This window comes from Musa acuminata, chromosome BXJ2-3, assembly GCF_036884655.1.
Source record: "Musa acuminata AAA Group cultivar baxijiao chromosome BXJ2-3, Cavendish_Baxijiao_AAA, whole genome shotgun sequence".
Taxonomy (NCBI): domain Eukaryota; kingdom Viridiplantae; phylum Streptophyta; class Magnoliopsida; order Zingiberales; family Musaceae; genus Musa; species Musa acuminata.
In genome coordinates, this window is record NC_088340.1 from 29,944,138 (window position 1) to 29,972,127 (window position 27,990).

Below are 27,990 nucleotides of genomic sequence, written 5' to 3' on the forward strand. Positions count from 1 at the left end.
GTCGCATCGCCTCGGCGATGTCGCCTTTTCCTTCTCCCACGCGGGGCGACGTCGCCGAGTTTATATATATATATATATAAACTTGGCGACATCGCCCCTTGTGGGAGAAGGAAAAGGCGACGTCGCCTTTTATAAAAATATTTTATATAAAAATATTTATAAATAAATAAATATATATATTTATAAATATTTATATATAAAATATTTTTATAAAAGGCGACGTCGCCGAGTTTATATATATATATATTCTTATAAAAGGCGACGTCGTCGAAAAAGGCGAGGCGATGTCATCGAAAAAGGCGACGCGACGTCGCCTTTTATAAATAAATAAATAAATAAATAAATAAATAAATAAATATATATATATATATATATATATATATATATATATATATCGTTCCGTTCGTACCGGACGGTATTATTTGAAATTGCATACCTTGTGTTTGTATATATATATATATATATATATATATATATATATGAGGTGATGTCGCCTCGCGTGGGAGAAGGAAAAGGCGACGTCGCCTTTTATAAAAAAAAATATATAAATATATAATCTTTTATATATAAATATATATTTATTAATTTATATATATATATATAAACGAGGTGACGTTGTCCCGCCTGAGAGAAGAGAGAGGTGACGTCACCGAATTATATATATATATGCCGAACGGTATACTAAACGGTATACAATATCGTACAGTACCGAGCGAACGTTGAAACTCCGGCACGGTTCGATATTGCATACCTTGCTTCTTAGTTTGATTTTCTTGAATAGATATATCAAAATAATATTAATTCCTTTTGTGACCAGAATTGTGATTAAAGTCTCTTGATGGTTTTGTCCAGTTCATTTCTAATGTCAATTTCTAAATCCTGTATAAAAAGCGAACTTAAGTGTTAGAAGGATATGACCAAAATTTTAATCTTGTTGTTTTCATTTACAATTTAAAGAAAGAAATGTAATCTGATTATTTGTAGGATTGAGCAAAATCATAGTCATGTGAACTTCTTTGAAAGGAAACTTTTCAAATAAAAAAGTTCAAGGACATGCCGCTATCAATGGTGTATGATCACTGTTGCTTTATGGTTTAAATAGCAATTTAACTAATTAATATAAAAAAATGTTTAAATTTTAATCATGTGCATTGCTTTATAAACCGAGAAATGGTGGAAGCTTTATAATATTGGTTAAGAATTTAAGACTAAGGAATGCAATTTCATTCAAACCAATACATATTTATTAATTTAGATGGGAATTAACAGTGGACCATCCAGTTATCATTGAGTGCCTCTTATGTTAAAGAACATTTTATAAGACATTTGTTAAATCAACCATGATTTATGAATCTAACTACTATTTAGTTAAAAAAACATGTATAATTAGCTTGTGTAGTTAAGATTAAAATGTTGAGCTGGATGTGAAATTACCAAGAAAGAAAAAGAAATGTTTGATGTAGGGCAAATACGCTGATACCAATCTGATATAAGATAGGTACATAAGACATGTTTAAAAGCTTGGTCTAATGTCGATTGATAGCCAGAATGGGGATGGATTGGTATGACCCAAATCAAGGTATGCAAATACCGTACCATACCGGTGTTTCGAGGTTGGCTCGGTACGATACGGTACCGTATATTGAGCGGTACACCAGGGCATACCGAGCGGTTTTAAATATTTCTTCCTCTTACTGTAGCACTATAGCACATTCCATCTGGTAGCGGGCGGTCCGCATACCGGTATGCCGTTGGACCGATACGTACCACCTGTACCGGGCGGTACCATTCGAAATTGTATATCATGACCCAAATCAAAGAGAAAGAAGAAGAGAAGAGGGAAGAAGATTGTCAAAGGAGGCAGAGGAATAGGATGAAAGGAGATGGTGATCTGGACAAGGAGAGAAAGAGAGTAAGCCCGAGTGACTGATCTATAAGATGGTATTTGGAGGATTTATGAATACAATGGTTAATGATGTGAAATGATTAGAATTACTGCTGTAAAGAGAGTTAAAAAGAGATATAAGAAAACTTTACTAGGAAACAATAAGAAGATAATTAAATACTCGAAATTTGACTAGATTTATTATTTAATACAAGGCTCAATGTGGGAAAAGATCTAGATATCCCTCCCGTAGTAGCTCAGACATTATGGGATTTTGTTGTTGTGCTTGTTGACTTTAATCGTGCTGGCAGGAGACATCTCTATCATTCTTTACTGCTTATGATATTATTGGTTTCATTATGTGAAATAAATAATATGAAGTTTATAGGAGCTTTTCTTGATTTTTACTTTCTTTATTCGTTTATCTTATCCTATTATGAGTCTTCAGCAAAAAGTGTTGGTTTTGGTGTGTTATCTTATCTAATGCTTTATCTGGTCGTGTTTAGATAAAGGTCCTTTTGATGGCTGTCAAAGATTGACAGTCCTGAGAAGGGCGATGCCATGTACACCATGGGGATAGTAGAATTGCTACTTGAATGTGTTGAATTATCATATAGATCTGGTAATTTGAATTCACATTGTCTTGTTTTAATTGTTGTACTTGGATATTTTGCTTAGATCAAGCCAAATTATCATCTGAGCTGGAGCTAATTTAAACTAATAATGGGTTGCCTCCCATCAATTGTTAGCCAGGTGATTTGTTTTTAATGCAATACTGTTTCTACTTTATCTCCAGAGTCTGGTTCCATTAGGCTTAGGGGAGACGTACACAATGCACATGGCTATCAGTTTCTTGTTCAGTTTGCCCTGAAATTATCCAGCTTGCAAAAGGTTCAGGTTGCGCAGTCAGTCAGCTCAATATTGTCACATGAAGAGTCATTCGAATTGGATGATCCAAATGCAGCTGAAAGTTTGGGGCAGCTGGAAAGTCAAAGTGATGCCTCATCGCCGCATCTTTCTCCTGCATTGATAAAGCTACTTGATGTTCTTGTGAATTTAGCACAAACAGGTCATGTAGAACCTGCTGGTGGAAAATCTTTAAAATCTACTTAGTAAAGGCACAAACCACGGAAGTTGGACACCTTCTTTTGATAGGCTTGGTGATGAGGAGAAAGGTGATTTCAAGGTTAAAGATCTTGAAGCTATACAGATGCTTCAAGATATCTTTCTGAAGGCTGACAATGTGGAACTGCAGGCAGAGGTGATTTTCATGTCATCTTGACAATTACAAGTTGTGTCAGCAACTGCGAACTTTGCCACTCTTCATCCTTAACATGGCAGGCATTCCTTCATCATTACAGGAAATTATTCTCAAAATATTAGAACATGCTGTGACTGTTGTAAACTGTATTCCTGAACTAGAATTGCTTTCACTTTGCTGCTTTTTGCAGCAACCAGTTACCGCAAGTCTGAAGCATGCTGTCCTTGCTTTCTTTGTTAAGCTCCTGTCCTTCGATCAGAAGTTTAAGAAAGTACTTAGGGAGGTCGGAGTTCTGGAGGTTCTACTGGATGATCTGAAACAGAACAAGTTTTTTTCTGGAGTGGGGCCATAAAACAGGATTTCCATGGTTCAGAGACAAAATCAAATTTTAGCAGCTTCAGAAAACATATCGACAACAAAGATATCATTCTTTCTTCATCCAACCTAAGGGGTTCTAGTTCTGGCAAATTTTCTGTATTTGAACATGAAGGGACTACAGCTGTAGCATGGGATTGTATTTTTTCTTTGTTAAGGAGATCTGAATCTAACCAACAATCATTCCGATCATCCAAAGGGGTCAGCATCATTCTTCCCTTTTTAATATCAGATAGTCATCGTTCTGGTGTTCTTCGATTGTTGTCTTACATGATTATTGAAGATGCTCTTCAGGTATGCAATACAGTAATAGTATCTAATTCTGCTTGATGTAGATTATTGTATTCATCTAGGAGTTATTTGCTTTGCAAGTTATCCTCTAAAGGTTTCTTTTCTCTACTGTGGAAAATGCTTTTTACTATTTTAAAGGCTTAGTATGACTCCCAGATAACATTGTTTCTTTCATCTTGTTGATAATAAGTTTCTCTCTCCCATCAGGCTCATCCAGGAGAATTAGGTGCACTTGTTGAGATTCTCAAGAGTGGGATGGTCACAAATGTTTCTGGATCTCAATATAAACTTCAAAATGATGCTAAATGCGACATATTAGGTGCAATATGGCGTATCCTTGGAGCAAAGTATTCAACGTAGGGAGTTTTCGGGGAGGCCACAGGCTTTTCCCTACTGTTAATCATGTTACATGGATTTCAGAGCAGTGAGCATAAAGACATTCAATCTTCCATGAAAGTTTTTAGTTTTCTAATGCGAGCTATCACTGCTGGGGTATGCAATAATGCTGTCAACCGATTGAGACTCCATGAAATTATGTCATCCCAGACCTTTTATGAGCTTCTTTCTGAGTCTGGTTTGCTGTGCATGGAATGTGAGAAACAAGTTGTCCAGTTGTTGTTCGAACTTGCACTTGAGACTGTTCTTCCACCGTCTTTTGTTCTTCAAGAAAATGCTTCTTCCTCCAATACGTTAAAGGATGAGCCAAATTCTTTTTTGACTGTTGCTCTTGGTTTGTCTAGGTTTGATGGTGTGCGGATATACAATGCTAGTGCAGTAGGCATTCTTGTAAAATCCTTGTTTCTTTTTACCCCAAAAGTGCAATTGGATATTCTGAAATTTATTGAGAAGCTTGCTTGTGCTGGTCCATTCAATCAGGAAAATTTGACTTCTGTTGGTAAGGCAAAAAATATTATATGAAGTCTCTGTTAGTTTTCTATTATGCTGGATGCAGCATTTATGCTTTTCTTGTATTTACAATTATTTAGGATCTGTTGCACTTTTGCTGGAGACCATAAGCCCATTCCTTGAGGGCTCATCTCTACTACTTACACATGTTTTGCGAATTGTGGAAGTTCTAGCAGCATTCAGGTTTGTGTAATGCTGCATTGCAAGTCAGTTATGTCCAACTACTGTGTATACTTGTTTGCTTGTAGTTACATATAATTCTTTTGTTATTAGGCTGTCTTCTTCTGAACTTCGAGTTCTGGTGAGACATATTCTATTACTAAAGTTGAAAAATTCAGGTCAGCTTTTTGTTGATATGATGGAGAAATTAATTCAAATGGAAGATATCAGATCGGAGGGTGTTTCTGTAGCTCCGTTTGTTGAGATGGACATGAGCAAAGTGGGTCATGCATCAATCCAGGTGTCTTTAGGAGAAAGAACTTGGCCTCCAGCTGCCGGTTATTCATTTGTTTGTTGGTTTCAGTTTGGTAATTTACTGAAAAGTGAAATTAAAGAATCAGTGCAAGTGTCCAGGAATGGATTTAGCAAAAGGAATGCTTCTGATGGACAGGTTTTGCGTATTTTTTCTGTTGGTGCAATGAATGATGGGGACATACTATATGCAGAGCTCTTCCTCCAAGAAAATGGTGTCTTAACTCTAGCAACAAGCAACTCTTGCTCGTTATCATTTCCTGGTGTAGAAATGGAAGAAGGAAGGTGGCATCACCTTGCAGTTGTCCATAGTAAGCCTAAAGCATTAGCAGGGTTATTCCAAAATAGTGTAGCATATCTGTATGTCAATGGAAAGCTGATACACACAGGAAAGCTTGGCTACTCACTGTCTCCTGTTGGCAAATCGTTGCAAGTTACTCTTGGTACACCACTTTCTTGTGCAAAAATCAGTGATCTATCATGGAAGCTTTGTTGCTGTTATCTTTATGAGGAGGTGCTCACTTCAGGTAATATTTTTTTCATGTATATTCTTGGACGAGGATATAGGGGACTATTCCAAGATTCAGATCTTCTAAGGTTTGTCCCAAACCAAGCATGTGGTGGGGGTAGTATAGCAATGCTAGATTCTGTGGAAGCTGAGTTGCCCATAGCTTCGAGTTCCCAACGACTAGATAGTTCTGGCAAACAGGGAACAACTAATTCAGATTGCAGTGGGATTGTTTGGGATTTGGAAAGATTAACAAATCTTTCTTTACAGATTTCTGGCAAGAAGCCCATCTTTGCTTTTGATGGAACATCCTCAGAAGCATTACGAGCTTCTGGAACATTGTCCTTGCTCAATCTTGTTGATCCAACCTCATCTGCTGCTTCTCCTATGGGTGGTATGTAAAGTACACGAATTTATGGGAGTAACCTCATGGGATATGTGAAGCAACACATGTTTCTTTTTTCATCTCTCTCTCTCTTTCTTTCTTGCTCTCTTTCTCTCCCCAATCTCTTTTGAGAAGTAACACTTGTTCAATTTACAGGTATACCACGCTATGGTCATCTTTCTGGAGATATTTACATCTGCAATAAATTCATGATTGGAGATAGCATACGCTCCATTGATGGAATCCCCATTGTGCTTGTTCTTGTTAAAGCTTCTGAAACTAAGGAGATGCTACACATGGCACTGGGATTACTTGCATGTTGACTTCAGCAGTGTCCACAGAATGTTAAGGACATGCAATCCTTGAGGGGATATCATTTGCTCGCACTTATTCTGCACCGCAGGATGTCACTGTTTGACATGCATTCACTTGACATTTTTTTTCATATAGCAGCATGTGAAGCCTCCTTTACTGAACCAGTAAGGCTTCAAGCAAAAATGGGCACAAGTTTCCCTGCTGGAACTTCCCCAGAAGCAAGTATCGAGGATCTTTCTTTGCCAAAATTTTCGGATGATATTTGTTCAGTTGATTCACATGGAGATCTGGATGAATATTCTGTTCAAAAGGATTCAATCAGTCATTTTTCCGAACTTGAGAATACTGGTTTGTCAGAAGCTAACTCAGACTGTATTGTCCTTTCAAATGCTGACATGGTTGAGCATGTCTTGTTAGACTGGACATTGTGGGTTAGAGCCCCTGTTCCAATTCAAATTGCTCTTCTTGGATTTCTTGAATGTATGGTGTCCATGCACTGGTATAGACATCATAACCTGACAATCTTACATCATATTAACCTGGTTCAGCATTTACTAGTAACTCTGCAACGTGGTGATGTGGAAGTTGTTGTTTTAGAAAAGCTGGTAGTGTTGCTTGGCGTCATTCTTGAGGATGGTTTTTTAGCTTCTGAGTTAGAACTTGTTGTCAGATTTGTTCTTATGACATTTGATCCACCTGAATTGACTCCACAAGATCAAATTGTTCGAGTGGGAAAGCATGTTATCGTGAGAAACATGTTACTGGAGATGCTTATTGATTTACAAGTAACTATTAATGCTGAAGAGTTGCTTGAGCAGTGGCATAAGACTGTCTCATCCAAGTTGATTGCCTTTTTCCTTGATGAAGCTGTACACCCGACCAGTATGAGATGGATCATGACTCTTCTGGGAGTTTGTCTTTCTTCTTCTCCTACATTTTCTTTTAAGTTTCAGAGCAGCGGAAGCTACCATGGGTTGTCACGTGTTCTTCCAAGTTTTCATGATTCTCCTGAAATATATTATATCCTCTTCTGTTTGATATTTGGTAAGGCTGTCTATCCAAGAGTACCCGAGGTCCGCATGCTTGACTTCTTTTCCCTTTTGCCAAATGATGGTAATTATGGCGAGTTCAAATTTTTAGACCTGTTAGAAATATTGATTGCTATGGCAAAGGCTACATATGATAGATTTAGTATGCAATCAATGATTGCTAATCAAGATGGTAATATGTCACATTTCAATGGTAGCTTAGTTGCAAAGCTTGTAGAGGCAACAACAGATGTTGCAGGAGATCTTCGGGGTGAAGCTTTATTGCACAAGACATATGCCTCATGTTTAATGAGTGGGATGACAGGAGCACCTATTGCTGCAACTTCAATTTTGCGGTTCATGGTTGACTTGGCAAAAACATGTCCACCATTCTCTGCTGTGTGTAGGAGAACAGAGTTTCTTGAAAGCTGCGTTGATCTATATTTTTCTTGTGTGAGGTTTGTTGCTAGATGCCGTAGTATTTTTATTTATTTCTGACAATCCATGGGTTTAATTCCAAGGTTCAAAAAACCAACCTATCTCAATTCTCAACCTGGTACCACTTGCTGCTTGGGCCACTTATGGTGTCAGGAGGTTCAGTTGAATATGACTGTTACCGTACAAATAGGTACATCAGGCAGTAAGCCTACTGTCTGTTATCAGGAAATTTTAATCTTTTATTTAAGTTTTGCTTCTCCTTTGCTGTTCTGTCTGTTATCAGTACATTAAATTGTTCTGATACCATACGAGTCTGGCCACCGGTCTGCATCAGTGATGGACTGAGATTATAAACCTTGTTTAATTTCATTACAAATTTAGGCACTTTCCTAACTTCTGTATAATATATTTTTCTTAAAGAGTTACTGTTTCTTGTATTGTGACTGAATATACTGCTACCCAGGGCTTATTGCGCATTAAAAATGGCCAAAAATCTCACAACTGTTGCACCAGAGGAGAAGAACATTGATGTTGATGCAAAGGATTCTCAAAATATGTTCTGTAGCGAGCCTCTAGAGAATGTGCAGTCTGTGAAAATTTCCGTGAGCACTAGAAGCTTTCCTCATGAGCAAAAAACTATTAGCTCTGGAGATATACAAGGGTCACCTAATTATCCTTTGGGCAATGCTGATGTAATGCAAGGGTCACCTAATTATCCTTCAGGTGATGCTGAAGTAGGAGGTGATACAACAAATTTAAATCCAAAAATATCTGTTAGTGGAGAAGGTGGCGAAACTGAGACCGAGAGTCTTGATGAACAAAGTTTTAGGCATGTATCTCTTACTTCTAATGTGCCTGATATTGAGCACCTTGATTCCAATGGAACTCAAATTCCCATTCAGCCAACTGATTCACTCAGCTCTGCCTCTATGAGTGTGCCTTGTTCTTTAGCCCTGTCTGAGAGATCAAACCTGAAAGATGCAGCAACACCTAGTACATCTCCCATTCCTGCTTTAACTTCATGGATTGGCAACACTAGTAGTGAAAGTGATGCAAAAGCAAAATTAACTGCTGCTCCATCCTTGAGATCGTTTTCTTTAAATGAGTTTGATTCATCTCCTGATATAAGAACTTTGAATGAATCATCTGCCACAAGCATGTTCTTTCTGATAAACCCAAAGCTATTACTTGAAATTGATAATTCAGGCTATGGAGGTGGTCCTTGTTCTGCAGGAGCTGCTACCACATTAGATTTTATTGCTGAAGTTCTTGCTGATGTTGTCTCAGAACAGTTGAAAGCAACCCAGTCTGTAGAGAATATATTAGAGTCTGTTCCACTATATGTCGATGTTGAGTCTACTTTAGTTTTTCAGGGATTGTGTTTAAGTAGATTGATGAACTTTCTGGAGAGGCGCCTCTTGCATGATGATGAAGAAGATGATAAGAAGCTTGATAAGAATTGTTGGTCTGTAAATTTAGATTCTCTTTGCTGGATGATCGTTGATCACTTATATATGGGATCTTTTCCTGAGCCAGTTGGGGTAATTAGAACTTTGGAGTTTGTGTTGTCAATGTTACAACTTGCTAACAAAGATGGTCACGTGGAAGATGCAGTACCTGCAGGAAAAGGAATATTGTCCATAGCCAGGGGAGGCAAGCAACTTGAGGCATATATCAATGCCATCTTGAAAAATGCAAATCACATTATAATGTACTACTTCTTACCCTTCATTCTTGAAGTCCATTGGTGAAGATGACCTGCTTTTGAGTTTAGGCTTTCAATCTCAGACAGGCAAGGGCTTACCTTTCAAAGAACTGCAAGATGAATCATCAGTTGATATATGCATGATTTTGCAGCTGTTAATTGCTAACAAGCAACTGATACTCTGCCATAGCAATCTTGATACTTATCTGATTTGTTATCTGTGTGTAAATTTAATTGCTATTCTCCATGACAAGAGATCAGCTGCTCAAAATCTGGCAGTGGACATCATCAAGTACTTATTAGTGCGTCGTCGTTCAGCACTTGAAGACTTACTTGTTTCGAAGCCAAACCAAGGGCATACTTTGGATGTTTTGCATGGCGGTCTGGATAAGTTATTAACAGGAAGGCCTTCTTCATTTTTTTACTGGCTTCAGAGCTCTGAGCAAACTATCAACAAAGTCTTGGAACAATGTTCATCTATTATGTGGCTGCAATATGTAGCTGGCTCGGCAAAGTTTCCAAGGGTCAGAATAATGGGAATGGAAGGTCGTCGTAAGGGGAAAATTAGTAGGAAAGCACAGGAAGCTACAAAGTTAGATATAAAACACTGGGAACAAATATATGAGTGAAGATATGCACTCGAGTCTGGTCAAGATCTAATGTCTACTGAGCTAAGATCTATTTGTCAGGATAAATATGGTTGGGTTCTTCATGCTGAAAGTGAGTGGCAAACTCAGCTTCAACAACTTGTTCATGAAAGAGGGATTTTTCCTATACTGCATGCCTCTGTAGAACCTGAATGGAAGCTCTGTCCAATTGAAGGACCATATCGGATGCGTAAAAAGCTTGAACGTTGCAAACTAAAAATTGATACAATTTGTAATATCCTTGCCAGAGATTTTATGCTGAAAAATCCAAAGGTGGTTACAGAAAAACATGAAAATGATGCACATACATCTGGATCCGAATCAGATTCGTGTTTTAATTTATCATCAAATGATGCTCAGGAAAAGGGCTATGATGGTGGTGACCATGAAGAGACCTTATTTAAAGAAGAAAGTTCTAAAATCGAAAGCTTATCATCTGCTCAGATTGGGTGGAATGATAATGGTCATGGTAGTATGCATGAACCAAGTGTTCACTTTGCCATGGAGTTTGGCATCAGGTCAAGTTCCTTCTCTGTTCAGATAGCAGAGGGCACAAAATCTGAATTGGGCTCTCCAAGGCAGTTGTCTTTTGAGGTTGATAATATGAGAGCTTCAGTGGATAAGCAAGAGAAGGAACTGCTTGATAATGGTGAATATCTTATCAGGCCTTACCTTGAACCTTCAGAAAAGATAAGGTTCAGGTATAATAGTGAACGTGTTGTGGGTCTTGATAAGCATGATGGTATATTTCTTTTAGGTGAGCTCTGCTTATATGTTATCGAAAACTTCTATATTGATGACTCTGGCTGCATATGTGAAAAATTATGTGAGGATGAACTATCTGTGATTGATCAAGCTTTAGGTGTGAAAATGGATATTTCAAGTAACAGCGAGTTCCAGCTAAAATCCTCATCAACATGGAGCACACCAGCAAAGGCATTTGCTGGTGGAAGAGCATGGGCATATAATGGAGGTGCTTGGGGAAAGGAGAAGGTTTGTAGCAGTAGTAACCTGCCACATCCATGGTGTATGTGGAAGCTTGATAGTATTTATGAACTCTTGAAATGTGATTACTAGCTTCGCCCTGTTGCTATTGAGATATTTAGCATGGATGGATGTAACGATCTTCTGATTTTCCACAAGAAGGAGAGAGACGAAGTCTTCAAAAACTTGATTGCTATGAATCTTCCATGGAATTCCATGTATGTTCATTTCATTTGCTTTTACCTTTCTCTTTTCCCTGTTCTGCTTTATTTGTCTTACTATGTGGTTCTCAAGTTTGTCATGATCTGCACCACTCAATAATTCCATATTGTGAATTCAGATGTGAATGCTAATAGAAAGCACTTAGCATATGCATCTTTACTTCAGATGTATTCAAGAGGGTGAGTCTTCTGCAGCTTGCTTCATTGCAATATAAATGACCAAGGTTTTGGCCATGGAAATCGCCTCCTTGTTTGTAGGGTGAAGGCTATTTACATTAACCATTCCAAGACTCCACATTGATTGGTGCTTTGTATAATTGATTGCTCTTTTTTTCATTTCAAATGTGAATTTTGAAATATGAAGAAGTTAGTTACTCTTTTAATCTTTTCTTTTAATTCCATATCTTTCTTATTTGTAGCATATTTAGTGGAAAGGAGGGTTTTCTGAAACTTCATCAGATTTCTTTAGGAGTTGTAATGCTTCTCATTATAAGAGCTGTTATATTTTTACCCAAAAATTAAATAAAAATCAAGTTCCATTTTTAGCTGTTAGTGTTTTGACTTGTAGACCAGTCCTTGCTTTATGAAAAATGAAGAAAAATTCAAGCATAAATAACTGTATACAAAGGAAACCCTCCCTCCCACATTTTCTTTCTTTCAGACTCACTACTAGATCCCTTCCATTTGAAGCATAATTCTGAGCTTGAAGAGTCACTGTAGTTCTTCTATATAGATTTTTTTCTCTTGATTTCTTTCTAGAACAACATTAATGGCCTTAATTGTTTTTAAAATCTAGTAAAAATAATAGACAATTATGGTGGTGTCGTAGGAGATATAGAATATTACGAATATCATAAATACTCTCAACCTGTAAGTAATGATTTTAAGTGAAAAGATGTAATCATCGATCATTTTTCTCAACATAAATTAATTACCATAAATAATATATTTTATTTAAATTATTAACTTTCTTGTTTGTATAGTATGGTTAAGGAAATGATTAAAATTGATTTCCTTAATTATATGGATAAGTTAAAAATTTTATTAATTAATTAAATTATTAATTGATGTATTTCCTAATGAGTGATGAGAATTTTAGAAAGTAAATAGTTTAAATTCTATTTTTGTGTGTAAACCATAAGAAATAAATATTATAATTCTATCTTTATGTGTGAAAGTAAAATAAAAATAAAAATTAAATTATTACTTATCTTTTAGGAGACCTCATATTCTTCTATATAAAAGGGCTCTTCACTCATTCCTCATAGAGCCGATGATGTGAGGATTGAGGAGAGGATCTCTAAGGAGAGGTTGGATCTCATATTCTTTTCCAACCAGTTTTGATTTATGTTTTGAATTCATTGATATTAGGATTGTTAGAATTTTATGATGCATAATACTGTTTTAATTTCAAAATGACTATTTGACTTACATTGTGTCTCTTAAGCTTAAATAAATTTAAGATTGATTTATTATTATTTTTTTTATTTTTGAATTAACATAATAGCTCTAATTCATTTAATTAAATATATCTATGTTACAAGAATTATGTGTGAATTTTTATGATTTAATTAATTTTAAATTTAAGACCATGAATCTAAATTATTTAATTCATGGATTTAAGTTATTTTTAATAATTAAAAATATTAAAATCTAATTTAATAAGAGGGGTCAAATTGGGGGTCTGACCTGAGTTAAATTGATTGATTAGACTAGCCCATGTAGCCAAGTATAACCTAGCACATATGGTTAGGCATAACCCAGCCTATGTGGTTAGGAATGGTCTAACTCGTGTGGTCAAGCATGACCCAACCTATGCTTAAGTATAACCTAGCTCATATGACCAAGTATGACCCGGCCCATGTGGCTAGGTACAGCTCAGTCCATGTGACTAGGCATGACCCAATCTATGTAGTCAGGTATGATCCAACCCATGTGGTTAGGTATGACCCAACCTATGTAGCCAGGTTATGATCCAACCCATGTTGTCACGGACAAACTTTGAAACAGGATGTTTGATATAATGCTTATATCTGTCCGTGTCTGTTGGCATGTTCATGCCTTGTACAACGTGTAGAGGGGCAGCCGAAGGCTTATAAGTCCCATTTTAGTTGGGTTGGTGGCCTCTTTAGGCTTGTAAATAAAGGTAGTGTCATGTGGACACGTGAGAGAGCTTTTCGGTCTGTAATGGACCATTTTACCCTTTGTTGTGCCACTGTTCAGAGCTTGTAAAGTCTGTTTGTAATTTGCATTGTCTATAAAGTGTTTTTCGGACATGTCTGCTTGTGGATCCCGATTGAGGCGTTCTTTTTAACCCGTTCTCTCTTTGGTTGGTCCTAAGGGACAATGGGAGGCTTCGGGGAGGCTGACCTTTGCGGACAGACACGCAAGGGTGCCGCACGACTTAGGCAAATCCAGCTAAGTCCGTGTCATATGGTATCAGAGCGAGACAAGCACTCATAGAAACACTTGACATGCAAACGTGGGGGACCTAGCGGGGCTGCGTTGAGGGCAGTCAGCGCACGCGCGACCGTTTGAGGGAAAACGGGCATGGAGATGTAGGGAAAAGAGTCGCTCAGAGGAGTGGGCATCTGAGATTGGCATTCAGAGGAATGGCCAACCCTTCGCGCAAGAGGCACCACGAGAACAGGCAAGCTTGGAAGAATTTGGAGCGCACAAAGGTTGGGATGGCTGAGTTTGAGCTACGGCTCAACGTTGACAACTATACTTGATGGTGCTCTAGGCAAGCGAGGCGCTTGGCAAGAATGAGATCATGCAAGGTGGAATGAGTTGCTCAACGACCAAAAGAGTTATGCAAAGCTCACAGAGGTGAGGGGAATTGCTAACTCGAAGAATTTGGTACTCATGCATGGGCTTGTATGCGGACGACGGAATGTTCGTGGCCATCCCAAGGCGACCGAGACTCGGCGCCATGGAGCATTGAAACTTTCTCTTCGGCATGCGAAGGATACGTTCGGAGGAGGCTGAAGTGTGCAATGAGTTCAGCATGTTGCTAGGCCTTGAGGGGTGCAGCGGTGGCTGTATTGACGTGGAGGCGCAATCTAGCAAGTGCGTTTCCAAGAGGCAGAACAATACACAGTTTGTTCAACAGATCGGAGTAGTCCAAGGGGATGGTGATCTCCGAAACGAAGAGAGATGTTGCTCCAACGGGACAGTTATCCAGGAGGGATAAGTCTCGGCTCTCCAGAGGGAGAATCATGTGAGACGGACTTCACATGTTGAGGAGGAGTACCTCACAAACAATAACTCCACGAAGCTCAATGGACCGAGCAAGCAGCGAGGAGTTGTCGCATGATCTCGCTCGAGAGAATGCATTGGTGGATGCATTGCGAGATCAAGTGGGGGAGCGACCTAAAGCAACTTAAATGAAGGCACACTTGGAGTCGATGTGGAGATCGGACTCAAGGGAGGGCTGACCCGTGGAATGGTGGGCACGAGGGCCACCATCGACTCAATGCAAAAATGAGGAGCGGAGCAACTTGGGTGTAACTTGGCGAAGTACCCAAGCCGCATGAAGGGAGCCAGCATAGAAGTTGGAACATGGAGCAGAGGCACAGTGCTTTCCTCAGACAGAGGTCAAGGACATGAACTCTTGCAGAGGCAAGAGTAAGATCATGTTGTTCCATGGGTCCTTCTTTCTGACGGAGCAGACTCATCTTGCATGGTGCCAAAGACGAAGGGAGCTTCGGGGCACATGCACCTTATCTCGGAGAAGCATTTGATGGAGGAACTAAGGCGACTCAATTTGCGGAGGCGAAGTTGGGTTCAGAAGGCCTTAGCACGGGGCAAGAGGACGCAGAGGCGGGTACTCTTGAAGAATATGCCACAGTGTTACCATTCGAGTTGCTATGAATGAAGCGGTGCGCAGCGGAGATTGTGCTGGTAGGGGCAGAGGCCTAGGATCCAGACAATGGTGCACAAATTACAGTGAAGTCGGTGGACTTCGGGAGCTACTAGGCGACGGACTGTCCTAGAGCAGTGCTTCATCTAGGTGTGACCCAAGAGTGGGTGGATGAAGGTCGATTGCCAAAGGAGCGAACAAAATCGAAGATGGAGGTGACCCTGCGATGTATTGGCAGAGGCCACACATGGAGGGTTCACAATTCGAGTTTATTCCACAAGGATCAGAATGCAATGGAGATGTCACCAGGAGGCGACATGGTGCAGCGGATCGTGGTGGAACAGTTCGTGGCAATGCGATACACACGACTGTGTCCCGTGAGGGATGAGATCATATGGAGGTATGATCGGGAGCTACTGGGAGCTCCGCTTTGGTGAACAACACGACGGCAAGAAGGGCTATGGATTCAAGGAGTGAAGGCCATGGTACCGCAGAGGCGGGTCTTCGGGGCGTGCACCGAATTTTGCATCGGATGAAAACCTTGGTCATCAGCATATGGGGGCTGGGTTCCACCAAGGGAAAAGTTCGAATGCAAGTACCAGTGAGTTCCATGGGAGGGACTTGATCATGCAGAGGTATGATCGAAGCAGCTGGAGAGTTGGACTGCTCCAGAGCTCATATTCGCTTAAGGGAGCCCGACAAGTCAGAGGACAAGGTCGAGTAAGCGAACGTTGCTACCAAGGAAGCTAAGGAGAACAGAATTGGTGCAAACCCTACAACGCGATGGCAGAGGCCATGCATGGGAGTTGCAGTCTGTCTTTCCATCGACCAAACAGACTGCTTGGAGAACACAGAGGTGTTGAAGCAGGGGGTCGAAAGGGGCAAGGAAGCGACGACGAGTCTAGAGGGACTTAGCTACCCAAAATCAAGCATCAGTCAGAATGGAGGTGGACTCAGAGGAGTGCCACGGAGACATGTCTACTGATTGTGAAGAAAAGGGATTCAGAGGCGAGGCGACGGATAGTAGTGCCATGGGCATGGCAGCGCCATGGTACCGCAGAGGCGGGACTTCCGTGAAAGTCATTGATCCCTTGCTCTCACGGAGGGAGAGCGCTTGGTCGTGAAAGGGGCCGAGGAGGTGGAGCATGCAGAGGCAATCTCCAAGTACCGAGACAAGGCTGAAGGGCAGAGGCCAAGAAACTTCGTAAGACCGGTGTCAACAAGTTTCTCATCAAGATAGCCGTAAGTGAAGGACTTCGGGTCATGCAAGAGTGCACGACCAAGGAACGAAGCAGGCAGTACGTGGTGCTGTACCTTTGCTACTCAGTGGAGTAGGCGGCAGGGTTGATGGAGAAGACGGTACAATCCCAGAGGCGACCTCATCTATCAGAGAATTACTCCAAGTTGGGGTGAAAACTTCCTGCATTCCAGAAGTTCAATGGCATTGAGAAGGTGAATCACAGTAGCTAACTCAACGCAAGGAGTGCAAACACTTTAAGTGCTTCAGAAGTGTGAGCAAAGAGTAGGCGAAGGCCAGTAACCAGCTCGATGCATGAAGTACAACCTCGAGGAGGCGGGCGAAGTCAAGTAACCTTTGCCTTCTCAACTCTTAAGAGAATGGGCGAAACCGAGTACCCCAGTTCTCTTATCTATCCAGCAGAGGAGCTCTGCACAAGTTCAAAGACCCTTCGAAGATAATGGAAGACAATAGTTGTCAAATCCTCACCAACGGTGATCAGTGCTACTGAGAGTAGATTGTCCGCTTCATTTCCCAACGAAATGCCAATCGAAAGCGGAAGTGATGCGAACCTACTTGGATGTGACAACTAACTGAAAGAAGAGTCAATGAGCAGATTTTGTGGAGGAAGGACCCAAAACTTTAGAAGTTTGCGAGGCGATGCTCGTTAAAGCTCCAACAAGCATCCACCCAGTTCAAGCAGCATGTGGAAATTTTGAGAAACTGGCGCAGTAAGAATGGTCTTTTCCTTCATTTGGTGGATCCGCAGGAATCAACGAGGATCAACACAACTCAGCCAACCCCACACCAGAGTCAGAGTCATTGGCGAGTTGAAGCAGCATGGCGGATCAAAGGTTCGACTACTAAAAAAAAAACAGCAGCGGAGAGCAGCTGGGAGCTAGGAGGCGCATTGCAGCTGGAGCGGAAGATTGAAGACTCAGCAAAGGCGAAGAGTTGCAGTGTTCACAAAGGCTTCGACGAGGACGTCGAAGGGATAAGTGGGGGAGAATGTCACGGACAAACTTTGAAACAGGATGTTTGATGTAATGCTTATATCTGTCCGTGTCTGTTGGCATGTTCATGCCTTGTACAACGTGTAGAGGGGCAGCCGAAGGCTTATAAGTCCCATTTTAGTTGGGTTGGTGGCCTCTTTAGGCTTGTAAATAAAGGTAGTGTCATGTGGACACGTGAGAGAGCTTTTCGGTCTGTAATGGACCATTTTACCCTTTGTTGTGCCACTGTTCAGAGCTTGTAAAGTCTGTTTGTAATTTGCATTGTCTATAAAGTGTTTTTCGGACATGTCTGCTTGTGGATCCCGATTGAGGCGTTCTTTTTAACCCGTTCTCTCTTTGGTTGGTCCTAAGGGACAATGGGAGGCTTCGGGGAGGCTGACCTTTGCGGACAGACACGCAAGGGTGCCGCACGACTTAGGCAAATCCAGCTAAGTCCGTGTCAATGTGGTTAGGTATGACCCAACCTATGTAGCCAAGTACGACCCAACCATGTGGCTAGGTATGATGCAACCCATATGGCCAAGTACGACCCAGCTTATGTGGCTTAGCACAGTGCAACTCAAGTTGCCAGGCATGACCTAACCCATGTGGTCAAGCATGACCCAACCAATGTGGTTAGGCACGACCCAGCCTGCGAGTCAAGCGTGACCCAGTTCAGTGGTGAGGCTCAACCCAGACCACTAAGCTTAGGTCCACCTAGCTATGTGACTGACATTATATATATTTCTCTATTCAACCATTGAACCTCAACCCAACTTAATAGTACCTAGGACTAAGTTTGTATCTCTATTCAACCATTTTACCTCAACCCAACTTAGTACCTCAACGTATATGCGGCACATGTGACCATTAAGACTCAAGTGGGTCAGTTTGGTCTGGGTTAGCACTATGTGACATAGTCTAATTTCTTCGTCTCTTATTGATTTGAGCTTGTTAATTGACTGAATCAGACAGGTTTGATCGGTTCAAGCCGATTTAACGTGATTTCAAAACAACTTGACTAGTTCAAACCTACTTGACCTAATTGAAATCAATTAAATCTAAATTAGATCAGTTTAGGGTGATTCCAGATCAGTTTTATAAGGATTTAAGATTGGTTCCATTAGGTCCTAATTGGATTTAGTTTGGTTTCAGTCAATTAGGCTATTTTTATTAGGGTTCTAGTTGATTGAAGGCTATTAAGAGATTGATGTCTCATGCATTTATAATTTGATGAACTTAAAAATTTTATTTGAATCTGTCATTTAGAAATGATTATTGGTTTTCTACAGTTTCTTTTAGATTAAGTTTATGATATTGATGTGATTGTTACCATGTAGAATATGTAACTATATTAGTGGTTCACATTGGAAGTACAGCTTGTGAAAGGAGCTAAGGGCCCATACAGTGTGGTTCCACCAATGGACATAGTCTAATAGATCATTCATCAAGCATTGTCTCTATAATATTTATCATACTATTTCTTAGATACATGCATGAATGAATGTATGTATGTAAATAAATGATCATGATTGTTTATGGATCCCCGTTAAGGGCTGTTAGAGCTAGCCCCAGGAAATTTACCAAAGGATAATTTTGGCAACACAACAAAGACAATAAAGCGGAAAGAATAAAAGCGACAAGAACACCAGATATACGTGGTTCGGTCAATTGACCTACATCCACAAACGAAAGAGGAGCAAATTACTACTATAAAAGAGGGACACTTACAAATGCCTTAGGAAGATGTTCCTAGGCCATAAAACACCTTTAGCTTACTAAACAAGAAAAACCCAAACCGTAAGCAGGTTTTCTTGTGGTGCCTCTTGTGCTGCCTGTGGTACATCTGACTTCAAAGCCCAGGCCCTTATTTATAGTTCCAAGACGAGACAACAAGTCTAATTTTCCCGATGTGGGACTATGGGACTTGCCAAACTAACAAATCTCCACCTTGGCATATCCCAATAAAACTTGCTCCACCTTCTTCATAAAAGCCCCAACGGGCAATCACCAACAATGAACACCAACCAAGTCCAAGCACTGCTTGAACTTGTAAACCGGAAGAGGCTTCGTAAACATATCAGCTGGATTGTCCTTCGTATGAATTTTCTGAACAAGGACTTTCCCTTCAGCAATGGTATCCCATTTGCATCCAACAATTTTCTTACCAGAAGGCGACTTCACAAGATCCCAAATTCTATTCTGATGGAGAGATTCTATTTCTTTATTTATCGTAATCAACCATTTAGCGGAATTATCACAAGAAATTGCATCTGAGTAGGAAGTAGGCTCACCAACTTCACTTGTCTCTTCTGCAACAGACAAAGCATATGCAACCAAATTTGCATATCTTTGTGGTGGTCGAATTTCTCTCCGTGGTCTATCCTTGGCTATGGAATATTGCTCTTCCTCTGGATCATCTGCGTCAGTAGACTCGGGACCACGTACTAGCATTCTTTGAGTAGAAGAGTTCGACTTAAAAGAATCTGAATTACCAATCTCAAGCTCCACCTGCTTCTACGCACTATCATTTGTACAACTAGTAGAATCTTCTTTGGAAGATAACATAAACAATTCATCAAAAGTAACATCTCTACTAATTATAAATTTTGGGGATTTGGGATCAGAACACCATAATCTGTATCCTTTCACCCCAGAAGCATACCCAAGGAAAATGCACTTTTTAGCCCGAGGCTCTAATTTTCCTTCATTTACATGCATGTATGCTGGACACCCAAAAATTTTTAAATCAGAATAATCAGCAGGAGTACCTGACCAAGCTTCCTCCGGAGTTTTAAAGTTAAGTGCTGCAGAAGGAGCGCGGTTGACAACGTAACAGGCCATATTAATCGCCTCTGCCCAAAAGTCCTTTGTCAACCCTGCATTTGAGATCATACACCTCGCTCTCTCCAAGAGTGTTCTGTTCATACGTTCGGCCACACCATTTTGCTGAGGCGTCATCCTAACAGTGCGATGCCGAACGATTCCTTCATTTTTGCAGAATTCTTCAAAATCACCTTCACAAAATTCCATGCCATTATTTGTTCGAAGCCACTTAATCTGTTTACCTGTTTGCTTCTCAATCCAAGCCTTCCATTGTTTAAATGTTAGAAAAATATCATTTTTATGCTTCAGAAAATAAACCCAAACTTTCCTGGAATAATCGTCAATGAAAGTCAACATATACCTGGCACCACCCTTAGATTGAACATGAGCTGGACTCCAAAGGTCTGAATGAATATAGTCAAGAGTACCTTTCGTTTTATGAACTGCCGGAGAAGTGAAGCTGACTCTTTTCTGCTTTCCAAAAATGCAGTGTTCACAAAAATCAAGTGGCCCAGTACTCTGTTCGCAAAGTAGACCCCTTTTGCTCAATATGCTCAAACCTTTTTCGCTCATATGACCCAAACGCATATGCCATAATTTGGTGATGTCAGAATCAGACAATGATGATGATGAAACTGCAACCGAACCTGTGACAGTAGTTCCCTGCAGAATATACAAGCTACCAGACCTACAAGCTTTCATAACAATAAGGGCACTTCTAGAAACTTTCATAACTCCACATTCAGCTGTGTATTTATACCAAAGGGCCTCTAGGGTGCCTAAAGAGATGAGATTCTTTTTTAAATCAGGAACATGTCTAACATTAGTGAGCGTCCTCACAATACCATCATGCATTTTAATTCGGATTGTACCTCTATCAACAACATCACATGCGGCATTATTGCCCATCAAAACAATTCCACCATTACAAGATTCATATGTGGAAAATAAATCCCTATTGGGACACATGTGATAAGAACAACCTGAATCTAAAATCCATTCATTTTTAGACCTCGGGCTGTCATCAATAGCAGAAAAAATATTTCCAACAATCTCATCAGTTGCTACACTAACTTCAGCGGATTCAGTAGTTTTTTCAACAAATTTTTCCTTTTGCTTTAATTTATTTTTCAATTTAAAGCAATCAGATTTAATGTGCCCCATTTTATGACAATATCTGCATTCCAAATTTCTATGCTGGATTTAGATCTAGATTTAGATCTACTACTGTCAAATTCTCTTTTATCCATTCTTCCCCTAACAACCAGACCATCAGTCTGATTCTCTCTACTTTCCCCAGTGATATTCCTGTCTATCCGCTCCTTAGATTTCAGTGCAGATTTAATTTCTTGATAAGAAATTGTTTCTTTTCCATAAATCAAAGTATCACGGAAATGCTTAAAAGATTGGGGAAGAGAACACAAGAGTAACAAAGCCTTATCCTCATCATCAATTTTTGCATCTATATTCTCCAAATCCATAACCAAAGAATCAAACTTATCAAGATGTGAGAGTATAGATGTACCTTCAATCATCCGAAGCATTTACAGACTCTGCTTCAAGTAGAGACGATTCTCCACTGTCCTCTTCATGTACAAGGCTTTAAGCTTGTCCCACATGCTCTTAGCCGTAGTCTCCGTAGCTACCTCCTGTAAAACCTCGTCAGAGAGATTTAGAATGATGCTTGATCGGGCCTTCTTATCCATACCCACAAGCTCTTCTTTTGACATATCATCTGGAATGCTCTCGGCTCCCTGTAGTACCAAATCAACTCCGTCTTGAACTAGAATGGCCTCCATCTTGAGTTGCCACAAGCCGAAGTTGACATTTCTGTCGAATTTCTCGACAACAATCTTTGTTATTGTCATCGTTGTCAAAAGATCCCAGAACCAGGCTCTGATACCAGTTTGTTAGAGCTAGCCCCAGGAAATTTACCAAAGGATAATTTTGGCAACACAACAAAGACAATAAAGCGGAAAGAATAAAAGCGACAAGAACACCAGAACACCAGATATACGTGGTTCGGTCAATTGACCTACATCCACAAACGAAAGAGGAGCAAATTACTACTATAAAAGAGGGACACTTACAAATGCCTTAGGAAGATGTTCCTAGGCCATAAAACACCTTCAGCTTACTAAACAAGAAAAACCCAAACCGTAAGCAGGTTTTAGATGGTTCCTCCATTCGGTATTGGGAGGAATGTGTTCCCACTTGGGCGAGTAAGAGATATCATTTCATTCGCTATTGGGAGTGCGATATGGGTTCTCTCTATCCGTTGTTAAGAGGAATCCATCCCATAGAGTATGTATTTTTATCCATTATTGGGAGTGTACTATTAGGTGTGATATATACTTTTGTTATTTGATTGTTATATATATCATCGAGATGTGTTGTATATGACTAATGCATGATTTTGTTTACTGTATAAGAATTATCATTATTTTTCAGATATATGAGTTTCATAATGAATTAATATGTTATTATTTCGTATTAAGTTGTTAACATTTATATATATTTCATGAATATTATAATTATTTTTATAATTTTTCAAATGTTCCTACTAGCATGTGTGGTTATTGATGTATTTTTCTCTTATATTTATTTTCAGAGTAGCCTACTACTTTATAGTAGATCTGATATTTGGGTGGAAGAAACTTTTTTGTCACTTGTGGCCTTACCAAGAAAATGTGATCTTCTTTTAGTTAAAAAATATTTATTATTGTAAAGACAAGGATTTGAATTCAAAAAATAAAAAAAAGTCTTCTTAAATTATGAATATTGAAATAATGGTTTATTTTTTATAAATCTGGGATGTGGCAGAAGATGACAGCCTATTTCAATACATCCAATTTGAAAAGTATACTAGGTTTAATTTTTCTAAAAAAAACTGAATTACAAGCTAATTATGCTGTTTATCAGCAACCAGATCCTCTTATTATTGTGATGTATTTAATGAAGTTTTGTGCATAAATATGCAATTGGTACCTGCCTTTTTTTTTTAATCAGAGTCTTTTTTGGTGACTTTGTTTTTTTGTAATTAGGAACTAATTCTATTGAAAACATGTGCCCTTGTTGACCTGAATCCTTGTGTATTATGAGAAATAAATGAGATGTTATGAGACAAAAGTATAGATAGTATCTTCTTTTTAGTTTTTGAATGATGAGAAATGACTTAAAGGGAACATCTCCCAGGTGGTACAATATTTGCAGTCGAACAATAAGTTATCAAGCAAAGTTGACGCCATTTGACATGTGGCTTTCATCTATTTGTGTTTTGATAATTCTTTGAAGTTTAAACTATACCCATTTAGGTGATCCCTAGTTATAATTACCTGAATCACTGTTTCATATTGTAGAGTTAATGTGATTCTGGGTTTTAAGTTCTTACTTCTATGTCACTATGATGCATCTGGATGTCCGGGATGGTGGTATTTTGTTTCTACATATGCTGTTTTGTCTCTCTTGCACATCATGATTATAGTTGTGTAATTCAACATTCTAATTCCATACGGCCCTGAGAGAACAAATTGACAGGCTGGACACAACAATATCTGGGTCATCAAAACAAGAAGGCAATGAAGGAAGCCATATTTTCTAAGGTCATGGCTAAGTCCTTCTCAAAGAGATGGCAAAATGGAGAAATTAGCAACTTTCAATACCTCATGCTCCTGAACACTCTTGCTGGACGTGGCTATAGTGATCTTACTCAATATCCAGTATTTCCCTGGGTTCTTGCAGACTATGAGAGTGAAACTCTGGATCTGAAAAGTCCTCAAAGTTTCCGTAAATTTGATAAACCAATGGGATCCCAAACAGCAGAGCGAGAGGATGAATTCAGGAAATGGTTAGTCCGATTTTCCACTAAATTTAGTTTCTCTGCTTTAGTGCACATGTTTGAAAATTCATATTATGGATGTCTTATTTCCATATTTGTGCCTTCTCAGATATGAAACCTGGGATGACCCTGATGTCCCAAAATTTCACTATGGATTTCACTATTCTAGTGCCGGGATTGTTCTTTTCTATCTCGTAAGGCTGCCACCATTCAGTACTGAAAATCAGAAATTACAGGGGGGCCAGTTTGACCATGCAGATCGTTTGTTTAATAGTGTAAAAGATACATGGTTAAGTGCAGCTGGAAAGAGTAACACATCAGATGTAAAGGAAATGATCCCCGAATTCCTTTACATACCTGAGTTTCTAGAGAATCGGTTTAATCTAGATTTGGGCATAAAACAATCAGGTGAAAAGGTATATTAAGAGCTAAATTTTGATTTTGCTTTTGCAAATGCAACATAAATATGCATACGGGTTCTCCTTGATTTTGTTGGATATCATTGTTTACATTTAGTGCATTGAGAATCAGAAGAAGTTCTTTCTCAGGTTGGTGACGTAGTTCTGCCCCCTTGGGCCAAAGGCAGTGCTAGAGAGTTCATAAGGAAGCACCGGGAAGCTTTGGAAACAGATTATGTTTCTGAAAATCTGCATTGCTGGATAGACCTCATCTTTGGATATAAGCAGAGGGGGAAGGTGAGCTCTAAACTCAACATTTTTATTAGCACTTCATAGATCATGATCTTAAATTTTGTATGATCTCCAACCAACCTATCAATTTGTTATCCATGCAAAAATTATATTTGCTAAAAGAAAAATTTTCTTACTTCATGTGGAGGAAAATATGGTTTGAAATCATGCATGCCATGTACCCTGTCACCAGATGCGACAAAAAATTTCTTGCTCAAGGCAAATGTTTCAGGTGATGTATGCCTTTTCCTTTACCAAGAAGACTACTGACTTTTATTAAGCATGAACTCACTGTTTTACCCATTCCATATCGCTTATCCTATATTTTTCAGTTATTTAGAATTGCTGTCCCTTCTTTGTTAGTTTAGCTATGTTGGATTATGACCCATATAGCATTTCCATTTTTTTTGATGGAAGTTTTTGTCACCTGATTTTATTGTCAACATTTAGAGAATGCAACTTTTGACTATTGGGTATGTTTTGACAACTTGTCAGACTGGTATACTGGTCAGTGTACAGACTTGTACAGCTTGGTATTGCTGAAGAGATAACAAAAAAGAAAAACACCAACCGCTACCAAGCTATACAATTCATTAGCAGTTCTTGGTTAGGCTGACAAATACTGGATTGGTCTGGCCAGTATTTGAAACCATGGTTATGAATACCAAACATTTAGCAATACAGAAAAATCCTAAAATCTTCTTACTTGAAAACTTGAATAACTCTAAATGAGCATTGAATCCCCATTCTCAAGTTCCTATTGGAGGACACCGCCGATTTTGTTTATTTAAATTTAAATTAAATTGAATTCGACATTACTTTATACAGTGAAACAAACTATTAAATTTGCATAAAAAAATAATTTCTTGGTGAATATGTCCATGGAAGCTGAAAAGTGTATACCTTTGAGGGTTCCAGTATGTGAATAAGACTTCACAATCTGTTGTAAAGTCTTAATGAGGTTGCAGACCCTGCCATTCTGTGTAACCTTCAACAGTAGCATAGTAGAAAATACTTGAAATAAACTGTAGCAATGATTTTCAAAGTGCATGAGCTTTAGATGCATCATCTTCAGGAATATTTCAGTGCCCATGAAAATATAGTAGAAAATAATGGTGGCTTTTTCTTAATCTGATTTACAGTATGGAAGACTAATATGAAGTTTATGATCAGTATTGAGTTTTTTTTCTGTTTCACTCTGGACTTATGCCAGATCTGATGAGTTCTTATAGTTGTTTTTATCATAAATTTTCACAGGCAGCTGAAGAAGCTATTAATGTTTTCTATCACTACACATATGAAGGAAATGTTGACATAGATTCAGTTTCAGACCCTACCATGAAAGCCTCAATACTGGCTCAGATAAATCATTTTGGGCAGACACCTAAGCAATTATTCCTGAAACCCCACATTAAGCGACGAACTGACAGGAAAATTCCCCCTCACCCTCTTTGTTACAGCACCAATCTCATGCCCCAGCAAGTCCGTCAGTCTTCTTCTATCTCTCAGATTGTGACTTTCACTGAAAAGATTTTCATTGCTAAGGAAAATAGCCTGCTCAAACCATTGACATATAACAAATATTTCTCTTGGGGTTTCCCCGATAGAAGTTTGAGAATAATGAGCTATGACCAGGATAAGCTTCTTTCGACTCATGAGAATCTTCATGGTGGAAACCAGATTCAATGCATTGGAGTCAGTCACAGTTTCTTGTGACTGGTGCTGATGATGGCGTTGTTGCAGTTTGGAGATTTGACAAAAACAACCGCCTGAGTTTGATGAGGGCCCTCTGTGCCCATACTGGCAAGATAATGTGCCTCCATGTCAGCCAGGCTTACTCACTTATCGTGATGGGATCTGAAGACTAGTGTAATTCTGTGGGATTTAACTAACCTGGTCTTTGTCAAGCAGCTTCCTTTATTCCTGGCACCAGTCTCTGCTGTCCATGTGAATGAACTCACAGGGATAGTTGTGATGGCCGCAGGAATTATGCTTACAGTTTGGAGCATCAAAGGGGACTGCCTTGCGGTGGTGAACACCTCGCAACTCCCTTCTGACCTTATCTTGTCAGTGATGAGTCCGATGCACTCTGATTGGCAAGACAAACTGGTACGTAACGGGCCACCGGAGCGGAGCACTGAGGTGTGGAACATGGTGCACTGTTCCACAGATGAGGCCAATGGAAGGAGTGAGTCACTGACCGATGAAGTGGGAAGGCTGGATTTAAGTGGGAGGTTACCGGAGTACAAGTTGACCATGCACAGAGTGCTCAAATCCCACAAGCATCCTGTTACAACACTCCATCTTACGAGCGATCTGAAGCAGTTGTTGAGCGGTGACTCAAGCGGGCACTTGCTCTCATGGATCCTTCTGGAGGATAGCCTGAGAGCTTCTTAAGGCAAGGTTGACATTGCTGGATCGATCTACAAATGTTTGATATAGCCTGTGTCCTCTCCTTCAGGGCATGGTTTTCTTAACTCGGTGGTGCATTCCGAGTGAATTCGAGTAACCACAGGCTGGCCTGAAAGTGATAGAGAAAAGCATTATTCATCATCGCATTAAAAGCTCCGATAGCTAACGGGTGGAATGATGATTGAGCTGACGACCAAGCAAAGCATTGCGAGCAGGGCGGCTTCTTTTATCCCATGCAGTTGATCGTGATTAACCTGTCTTGGTATAAATACATGATAAGCAATGCCTGTAAAATTGTATAGGCCGAGCATAAATTATTCCGGTGGCACCATGACTAGCTTTTGGTAATATAGGTGGGAAAGGGCTTCGACAAGGGGATTGACACACATTGCTTAATTTAACATTATTTATAGTCATTGATTATTTTCGTGAGTGTCATTTAGCACCCATTGTTCATTCATTTTGTGGATGACACACATTGAAGTCAGTAGCATCTATTTGACAGCCTCTTGCTGCAGTATGTGTCACTGCTTCTGAGTCAGTGCAAGTGTTGCTCGGTGTAATTTACCTGTCACTCCTTTCGAGTCAATGTGTGTTCTCCGTTCTTTCATGTGGTTTGCTTTACATCTCCTGCTTTCTTCAGTTGACTGTGGTGTGTTGCAGATTACAATCCTCTTCTCTGCTTTCATGATCTGTGTTTGATTCATCTTTCTT

General features: G+C 39.6%; 1 pseudogene; it reads left to right on the plus strand.

The window, feature by feature from the left end:
* Positions 1-2,390: 2,390 nt before the first annotated feature.
* On the plus strand, positions 2,391-27,736 carry LOC135586302 (protein SPIRRIG-like; annotated as a pseudogene).
* Positions 27,737-27,990: the final 254 nt, after the last annotated feature.